Source organism: Schistocerca cancellata, chromosome 9 (assembly GCF_023864275.1).
Source record: "Schistocerca cancellata isolate TAMUIC-IGC-003103 chromosome 9, iqSchCanc2.1, whole genome shotgun sequence".
Classification (NCBI taxonomy): Eukaryota; Metazoa; Arthropoda; class Insecta; order Orthoptera; family Acrididae; genus Schistocerca; species Schistocerca cancellata.
This window is the reverse complement of record NC_064634.1, coordinates 87,843,825-87,854,531: the sequence shown is the minus strand read 5'-3', so window position 1 is coordinate 87,854,531 and position 10,707 is coordinate 87,843,825.

Genomic DNA, 10,707 nt, shown 5'->3' with positions numbered 1-10,707 from the left:
CTAATGTTATGTTTATAAGTTCTACAGTGAAAATGATTTTGACATGAGTGGTGGCACTGTTTAAGTATCCAAATGAGTTGAAAGTCCTGGAGTAGACTACTTTGGTCATTAGAATAACGTGCTGTACACTTTTCTCCACTAACCGTTCAAGTTTTCTTCCGAGACGATATCTTTGTCCAAAATAAAATTCATTACGTATACTCGATTATGGTCATATTATCACGTGAAACGATTAGTAAGGTGGATGATGGAGGCTACAAACTACGTAAACATATGTTAAAAAGAAACGTACCACGGGAAATGACAGGTGGATCAAGGGAAACTTAAGCTTGTACCGTGACCACAAACGGTTGAATCCGGAGCTCTTTTGAAAAAGATATGTTGTTGTTGTTGTGGTCTTCAGTCCTGAGACTGGTTTGATGCAGCTCTCCGTGCTACCCTATACTGTGCAAGCTTCTTCATCTCCCAGTACTTACTGCGACCTACATCCTTCTGAATCTGCTTAGTGTATTCATCTCTTGGTCTCCCTCTACAATTTTTACCCTCCACGCTGCCCTCTAATGCAAAATTTGTGATCCCTTGATGCCTCAGAACATATCCTACTAACCGGTCCCTTCTTTTTGTCCAGTTGTGCCACAAACTCCTCTTCTCCCCAATTCTATTCAATACTTCATCATTAGTTATGTGATCTACCCATCTAATCTTCAGCATTCTTCTGTAGCACCACATTTCGAAAGCTTCTATTCTCTTCTTGTCCAAACTATTTATCGTCCACATTTCACTTCCATACATGGCTACACTCCATACAAATACTTTCAGAAACGACTTCCTGACACTTAAATCTATACTCGATGTTAACAAATTTCTCTTCTTCAGAAACTGTGTCCTTGTCATTGCCAGTCTACATTTTATATCCTATCTACTTCGACCGTCATCACTTATTTTACTCCCAAAATAGCAAAACTCCTATACTACTTTAAGTGTCTCATTTCCTAATCTAATTCCCTCAGCATCACCCGACTTAATTCGACTACATTCCATAATCCTCGTTTTGCTTTTGTTGATGTACCACTTATATCCTCCTTTCAAGACACTGTCCATTCCGTTCAACTGCTCTTCCAAGTACTTTGCTGTCTCTGACAGAATTACAACGTCATCGGCAAACCTCAAAGTTTTTAATTCTTCCCCATGGATTTTAATAGCTACACCGAATTTTTCTTTTTTTTCCTTTACTGCTTGCTCAATACACAGATGAAATGACATCGTGGAGAGGCTACAACCCTGTCTCACTCCCTTCCCAACCACTGCCTCCCTTTTATGTCCCTCGACTCTTATAATTGCCATCTGGTTTCTGTGCAAATTGTAAATAGCCCTTCGCTCCCTGTATTTTACCCCTGCCACTTTCAGAATTAGAAAGAGGGTATTCCAGTCAGCATGGTCAAAGGCTTTCTCTAGGTCTACAATTGTTAGAAACGTAGGTTTGCCTTTCCTTAATCTTTCTTCTAAGATAAGTCGTAGGGTCAGTGTTGCCTCACGTGTTCCAACATTTCTACGGAATCCAAACTGATCTTCCCCGAGGTCGGCTTGTACCAGTTTTTCCATTCGTCTGTAAAGAATTCGCGTTAGTATTTTGCAGCCGTGACTTATTAAACTGATAGTTCGGTAATTTTCACATCTGTCAACGCCTGCTTTCTGTGGGATTGGAATTATTATATTCTTCTTGAAGTCTGAGGGTATTTCACCTGTCTCGTACATCTTGTTCACCATATGGTAGAGTTTAGTCATGACTGGCTCTCCCAAGGCCGTCAGTAGTTCTAATGGAATGTTGTCTACTCCCGGGGCCTTGTTTCGACTCAGGTCTTTCAGTGCTCTGTCAAACTCTTCACGATATCTTTGTCCAAAATAAACTTCATTGAGCATACTCGATTATGGTCATATTATGGCGTGAAAAGGTCAGTAAGGTGAGTGGTGTAGGCTACAAAGAATGTAAACATATATTAAAAAGAAAAGTACCATGAGAAACGACAAGTAGATCAAGGGAAACTGACGCCTGTACCGTGACCACTAACGGTTGAATGCGGAGCTCTTTTGAAAAAGATAAGAGGGCAAGAAAATAATCTGGAATCCTTGCTACCGGGAAATTTAGAGCACAGTAAGTTGACTACTGCGGTGCAGTCAGCCGGGCGTGGTCGGCAAAGTGGAGGTGTGGTATGTCGTTGAGACAATCGGCGGTGGCTCCTCTGGGCTCCTAACGACTGGTGGGCCCTAATGAGGCGTCTGTGTGGTAATGATGGCGGCCGAGGCCACCTGAGTCTCCGGCCCCGGGCCTTAATGAGACCAGCGGTGGGCAGCGCGCCGCGGGACACTCAGAGCTGCGGCCGGACCGGCGAGGGCGGAGCGCAAACTCGATTCCACCCTAACGACTTCTCACAGCTCCACAGGCCGCTAATATCCGGTGTTTTCCTTCTCTGTTCTGTCTTTAGAACTGCTACCATTCCGTTCTCCAAAAAAAGAAAAAAAAACAAAAAAAATTCAGTATCGTCTGAAATTCTTCTATTGGATTTCATGATTTGTTATCAAAAATTACAAAATACGTTTTTAGTGGTCAGAGCTTTTGTAGCACAGCGTTTTGCCACTAGGCACGCTTAGAGCGAACGTCCGTCGCCGAAGAAGGTCAGGACTAGTTTCGGCAGAGTTTATAGTGACAACCGCTTTCTCTGACTGTCGTTTTTCCAATGACTAATTTCGTGAACAGAGTGCGGCGGCGAAATTTTGCTGTTTGCAAATTGGAACTGAAATTCTTGAAATATTAGAAACGGCGTACAAAGACGAAGGTACGGGGAAAAATGTTGTGATGTCAGTTGACAAGAAATCTCGCTCTGGCTGTCCTTCCACAGCCCCAACACCTGAAAATGTTAAAAACATTCGAGAAATCGTCAACGAAGATCGACGATGGATTATTGGGGAAATTGTGGAGCTTCAGGAGTGACATGGAGTGAAGTGCAGCGAATTGTGTCAGAAGATTTGGGAATGAGAAGAGTGGCTGCCAAATTCGTGCCACGACTGTTGATTGCTGAACAAAAGCAAGGTCACGTGGAAGCATGCTTCGTTTTGAAAGAAGAGTTCGGAAATGATCCAAATTTCTTTTCAAAGTTTATCAGAAAAAAATGGTTCAAATGGCTCTGAGCACAATGGGACTTAACATCTGAGGTCATCAGTCCCCTAGAACTTAGAACTACTTAAACCTAACTAACCTAACACATCCATGCCCGAGGCAGGATTCGAACCTGCGACCGGAGTGGTCGCGCGGTTCCTGACTGAAGAGCCTACAACCGCTCGGCCACACTGGCCCGCCAGTTTATCACAACTAACGAAAATTAGGTACCATACTTACTAGCTGCAGGCTTTCAAATAAAGATGAAATGATGTGGTGGTGGCCCACAACTACGTACCCTCAGACTTAGAGTGGAAATTTAAAAGTTTTGGCTGGTTTCGTTTTCTAGGGGCTGGGATACGTAGTTGCCGCATTACAGGCCAAATACTGCTGAGTCTACAGTATACAATATGAATATCCACATGAATCTAATGGTCGAAGGTAATTACGAATTTTTAATGCAACATAGTAATTTATAAATGAAAGATTGCAATTAAATAAAATTCTGCAGGTTCTATTTTAACGACTTTAAATGATGAGTACAATAGCAGAAGTACCTTTAAGAACACCCTTTATTACTGTATAACACTTATTGGTGCCGATGGTCCAGCAATTAAATAAAATATAAGTTGAATAACAGGGAAACAATAGATTCCTACTTCACATAATTAGCTATGAGCAACAACTTAGCTCGTGAGATATTCACTTCTAAACGCATACTACGTCTTCCCCGTAGAAGCCACGGAAATCTCACAAGTGCACAGGTGGGCACTACGAAATATTTCTGTCTCTCACGACCTTGCGCAAACTGCTCCACTCTCCAAGTCTTTCTGGCGACTCCCGTCGCGCCTTCGCATCCTGCACCCTCTGTGTCCTCTCCCGTTCTGTACTGCACTTCCTCACTTCCATACAGTCTCTCCATGTGTCCTTTTTCTGGTACCACGCGCCGCGGAATTTGAATACCCGCCAGACGTCATGGACGTCGAAGACCCTTAGAGGTTTCTGTATCATCGCGCCGTAAGCTGTGGCTTCGCGCGCCTCCTGGCCCGCATTTAGAGGGCGCCACAGTGGAACAAGTGGTTGCAGCGGCCAATAGCGGCGTCCCCTATCGAGTACTTAAGCGCCTGTCTGTCGCTCAGCGTGCCCCCCCCCCCACCTTCTCCTTTTCCTTGAACACATCCGCACACTATATACTGCTGCCTTGATCCCCCTCACCCCCTGGTGTCTGTCTTCCTCTCCACCCCCAACCCGATGCCACGCCTTTACAGCTGTGTCCCACCCTCTCTCCATACCGCCTCCTTTCCCAAGGCAACTTCCACCATCTACTCCTCCCGCATGATGAGCTTCACCTTGACATCTACCCTTCCTACCAACTCTAACCCTATCTTCCTGCCTCCTCCTCAGGTCTCCCTCTCCTCCCTCTTTCTCCTGAGCAGCTTCCCGTTCCTAGTCCCGCCCCCCTCTCTTGTGCTCTCTTTCAGTGTCTCTGCACTCCCTCCTGCCTTGTCTTCCCTCTTCATCTCCTGCCCCACCAGTCTCCTGCATCTTAATGTCCCTGCTGACGCCCCTACTCTCTTCATCCTGTTGCCTCCCCTGCTGCCCCTTGCTCTCCCCTCCTGTTCCACCCTCTCCGACCTCTCCCTCGGCAGCCCCCACCTGGCAGTTTTATACTTCACCGTGAGTGCTCCAAGTGGGTATTAAGTGTGTTGTTAAGGATTGTTTTTAATTCTGTGGCCGACTTTTAACCTGTGCATGTGCATTCAGTGTCTTCTTTGTGTTTTAAAACTCGCCAACCGTGTTTTTTAAATTTATTGTACTTTTTTTTAATTGTCCCCCATGTGTGTCTCCTTGTCAGTGTATTTTCCCTCCATTATCTCCCCTTACTCTGTTTTATGTTCTCCTTTTTATCGCCTTATACAGGGTGAGTCACCTAACGTTACCGCTGGATATATTTCGTAAACCACATCAAATACTGACGAACCGATTTCACAGACCGAACGTGAGGAGAGGGACTAGTGTAATTGTTTAATACAAACCATACAAAAATGAACGGAAGTATGTTTTTAACACAAACCTACGTTTTTTTAATGGAACCACGTTAGTTTTTTTAGCACATCTGAACATATAAACAAATACGTAATCAGTGCCGTTTGTTGCATTGTAAAACGTTAATTACATCCGGAGATATTGTACCCTAAAGTTGACGCTAGAGACACTAGAGGGAAGTGCATATGACGTTTTATTCTAGTGTTGTATTTGTGAATATCCATATTACTCTGACACTGCAGTCTATAGTTAACAACAAATTTCCGAAGTAAATAAATGTACTGTGAAGCTGAGAGTAATATTTAAATAGTTTGTGTATGACTGTTACACACAGTTCTAATTACTTACTTTTATGCCATGTTTAATTTTCGTATGTGTGAGCCGAGCCCTAAAATTTAATTCAGTAGGATACCAGTGTATGAAAATATACAAATTACTTCAACTTCCTGATTTCTGTATCTCGAAAGTTGGCAACTATTCTTGTGGAAAAAGTAGCCGAAGGCAAATTTTATGCAGTACTACAATACTCTTCAGTATGGGACCCGAGTGATGTTCCCACCAATGTAAATATCTAATAACATCAAATTTACAATTGCCGTTTTTTGGACTTTGTCGGATCACAATATTAATAGGTGGTTCGGTACTTTTGACTGTACAATAATGGTTAGGCTGTGTTTAGAGTAGCTGTGTTTTATCAAATGGAGCAAACCAGTTATTATATTTAACAAAACATCACTTCGTACTTTTCTTGTATACGCTTCTTTGCTGGTCTTGACCGTATTCTTTGTCTCATCCCCAAAAATGAATAATTATGCTTTTAATTCAAATAATGGTGGACCATCACTATAGAGCAAGCGCAGTAATGGGCCTTCTCCACATCTGTGTCACTTGAATAATTTAATGCTTCTTCATGCATCCTGTTTCTTAAACAGGAACTAAATCATACATGTACTGCACCATGTATCCCTCAAGGCTTTAATTTCTCTGCCATTGTTATTGTCACCGACACAGGGAAGCAAAGTAATGAGCTAAATAAATGTAATAGCGCTCTTAGTATGGAATAACGATGCAGAAATAGTGCCTGTCATCCTGCCCCTTCTCCTTATCAGAGTTTTCCTATTCCTTTCCTCTCTCAGTCTGCGTAGAACCTCCTCATTCCTTATTTTATCAGACAACCTAATATTCAACATTCGTCTGTAGCACCAAGCCCCAAATGCTTCGATTCTCTTCTGCTCCGGTTGCCCAGCAGACCACGTTTCACTACCATACAATACTGTACTCCAGACGTACAGTCGTGCTCAAAAGTATCCGAACGACCTGAATTGCATTTCGCCTGATTCGAATGCAACCCACATAGCGCAGCTGTCTAGCAGGTCCTCTAATCGCCCCTCGGTACAGTCGTTTGACTATTGAAAATGGTTCCAATAAGTCGCCACTAGGAAACACTGACCTGTATCGCAATAACTCAAGATCTAAAGTAATACCACGATACTACAAATATCAGGAACACCTCATCACAGATAAGACTGTCCTTAAGGCTTGTAAGCTCACATTTATTACAATAAATGACATCCACGAAATGTTAACACTTTCATTATTACGTCAGATAGGTAATTTACGTAGTGAGTTCGTCGTATTCACGATTTCCTCTTCAAAGTAACATACCGTACTTATTATTTAACACAAAATGACATTAAAAATTTAAGTTATTCAGAGCAGCTAGTTGGGAATATGTATGAACTTCAAATGACACATGCCGGCCGGAGTCGCCGAGCGGTTCTAGGCGCTACAGTCCGGAGCCGCGCGACCGCTACGGTCGCAGGTTCGAATCCTGCCTCGGGCATGGATGTGTGTGTTGTCCTTAGGTTAGTTAGGTTTAAGTAGTTCTAAGTTCTAGGGGACTGATGACCTCAGCAATTAAGTCCCATACTGCTCAGAGCCATTTGAGCTTCATTCAAATTGTAAGTAGGCTGTTTATGTTTTCTTTATGTAAGTAGGCTGTTTATGTTTTCTTTATGTAAGTAGGCTGTTTAGATTTTTATATTGGTAATGCCACGTAGCGCTCTGTATGAAAATCACTGGCTGTGCTGTGTGCAGCCTGTGGCTAGTTTGCATTGTTGTCTGCCATTGTTGTCATGAACTGCTATAACTGGATGTGAACAGCGCGTAGCGTTGCGCAGTTGGAGGTGAGCCGCCAGCAGTGGTGGATGTGGGGAGAGAGATGGCGGAGTTTTGATAATTTGTAATACTGGATGTCAATTATGAATATTAAGGTAAATACATTGTTTGTTCTCTATTAATATCTTTCATTTGCTAACTATCCCTATCAGTAGTTAGTGCCTTCAGTAGTTTGAATCTTTTATTTAGCTGGCAGTAGTGGCGCTCGCTGTATTGCAGTAGTTCGAGTAACGAAGATTTTTGTGAGGTAAGTGATTTCTGAAAGGTATAGTTTAATGTTACTCAGGGCCATTTTTTGCAGGGATTTTTGATAGTCAGATTGCGTTGCGCTAAAATTATTGTGTGTCAGGTTAAGCACAGTCGTGTATAAATTGTTCTAAGGCGACGTTTCAAAATGACATCTCGTTCTGCATATGGATTCAAACCCAGGTCATGCAGGCTAAGCAAAGACTTCGTGACAAACGGAAACTAACAGTCATTCCTGACTACTCATGCAGAGAGTGATATACCTCGATTTTAGACAGTATCCGTTAGCAAATCTCAACTTGAAATTACATAACGTAAACATTTTTAACGGACGCGAATTCCTACCCAGCATCTATTGTCCTTGTTAACGAACTAAGAGAGATGTTAAATATTGCTTCATCACAAGTAACTTACTTGAAATGCCGTGAGGTAAAGCTTTGTGTTGGACAGGGATTCGAACCCAGAAGCTAAGTGGATTGTCATCGAAGCACAATCAAGTGTGACATATCAGATTTTCTCGGCAGTAGCTAGAAGTTTTAAATGAAATGATGAGACGAAACATTAATTTCTTCTTTCCCAGGACTCCATACTGGCACCTATCGCTGTTATATTGTAGAGAAAACGAACGTTAAAAATGGGTTTGTTACACCAGTAGCCACACGTGGGCATGTTTGACCTAGAAATAATATGACGAAGAGTTCAGTGCTGACTGGGAATCGGACCCCACACATATCGCTGTTGACTGCACACAAAGAGACATCACCTACGGAATTTTTCTCCACCAGTAGCTCGGAATAACATCCTTGAATTTACAATGATTTCGCAAACAGTTCTGTGTCTCACTGGGACTCAAAAACGTCAGATATCGTTAGTGTTGACAACAAATGAAAATACATTAAATATCAAAATTATTACCCACCAGCTGTAAGGTGTCAGGCAAATCCAACACCTTCCATGAAAACCCTGACATGATAAGCAAATCCAGTAGTATGTCACATAGCTCCGAATAAATCGTGACATTAAATTAACCAAAGTAATACGAGTAACGAGTGAGCTAATGGAATACCACAGACTAACACAAGAATGCCTAAATGCATGTCATACCTTACCACCATGAGACAGACGCAGTTCCGAGGGGAGAAACGAGAACAGAAGCCGAGAGCAGAACCGTCCCTAAGGGACAGACACCCACGTCGCCAGCTAACCACCAGGACCCCCCCCCAGCCCATGTTAAAAGCTAGAGCCTTCCAGAAGAACAGTATAGATCTTACGATAACACTAAAAGGACCACACCAGCTGCAAGTTTTAGCGTGAAATTTTTTCGCTTCTCTGTTACGTCAGGACCACCCCCCAACCCATGTCAAAAGATAGAGCCCTCCAGAAGAACAGTATAGATCTTACGATAACACTAAAAGGACCACACCAGCTGCAAGTTTTAGTGTGAGACTTTTTCGCGTCTCTGTTACGTTGCAAACTTTAAAAACATTGCCCCACCATGAAAAGTATAGCGTTTCTCATTGGATAGACAGAATTTTTGTAGGCGGAGCTTAAGGGTAACATGGAGACCCTGATTGGTCAGATGAAAACACAGCCAGATAGTTATTTTAAACCAACTTCGGTAAATTGTAGTAAGGTGAAGTTAGGAGAGAGTTGCTTCCAAGACGGCGAGCTGAGCAGAGCTGTGCTGTCCGCCGCCCCCTGACGAACACCGATTAGGTAATGAACGCACGCGATGCCGCATAACAGCGCATAAAGCTTCACTCAGAACTGCAGAAGTCTCGTCTGTTACACCCCCTTTTTGCGTAATACTAGTGTCGATCGTCAATTAAAGGTCATGATGTTCACATTTGCCACTTGAAGTAAAAATCTGAAACGCGATGATTTTTGTGTTATATAGTTATTGAGAAGCCACATCAGCCACTGTAATTTACAACAAGTTAGATAAGTAATTAAAGATAATTGAGGGTCACTGTAGACCATTTTGATAGTTTTCTCTCTTGTGAAATTTAATTTAAACCTAGATTATAGATGTGATATGGCATAGGTAATCCTTCGATCCATTGTAGAACTTGTAAACCCATTTAGGGAATATTCGTTCACATTTTTGTTGAACGCAGTTGGTTTTTACCATCCCATATTAAAACATTTCCTTTTAACAATAGTGCAATTTATAAACAATGTTTTGTGAATAGAATAAAATTTCCAATGGTAAACTTAACTGCTTTTTCGACGTTATTTTACCAGCTAACTAAAAATAGGAAAGCCTTGAACCCCTTCCACTAAATTTAGTTAGTATTGAGATTCTCTTACAGGGAATGCAGTGGAGCAGACGCTGAAATCATTAAGTATTTGGTTATATCATCGCTAGTCTCACTGAACTCTTCTGGACTCTACATGTCATGTGTGGTCTGGCGTCTCCTTACACGCAACAGGTCCCAGGTTCAAACTAGTCAATACCCTAAAAAACACGCTCAGAGCGTCGTTGCGCGATAGTGGTAGGGAGATACGATATAGAACAAACAGACACCACGCAGAATGTAACACAGCAGATAGGTGTTCTCATTCTAGAGCTTGATAATACATAATGGAAGCTTTAGTGCCGGGCAGGATTCGAAAACTTTCAGGCGCAATATGTGGAGATGTTGAGGAATCTGCAGTTTTGAACAAACAACAAATTGCATTAGAGCTGTATTGTCACGAAGGGATCACATTCCACGTTAAGGGCGGTCTGAGTTGCATTCCCATTTCAGAACCAATTTTGTCGACATACAGAAGCTCAAACAGAAGATGGAATAAGTGTCCTGTGACCCTAGATAGCGTTTGTTTCGTCACTAGAAATAAGTAACTAGTATAAGAAATGTTACTGTTGATAGAGTTTCTACGTGTCGCGACTCCTGACATTATTGAGGTTCAACCTAACGTCTACTTGGTAGAGACGGAATATCATGTTTAACATGAATGTCAAACCACAAAGGCATTACACCTTCTTCACTTGGCGTAGCCAGGGGAGAACAGAATCTATCTCTCCTTGTCAGAAATCATCAGCAGAAGTTGGAATCGAACCCAGACCATAAGTATATGAA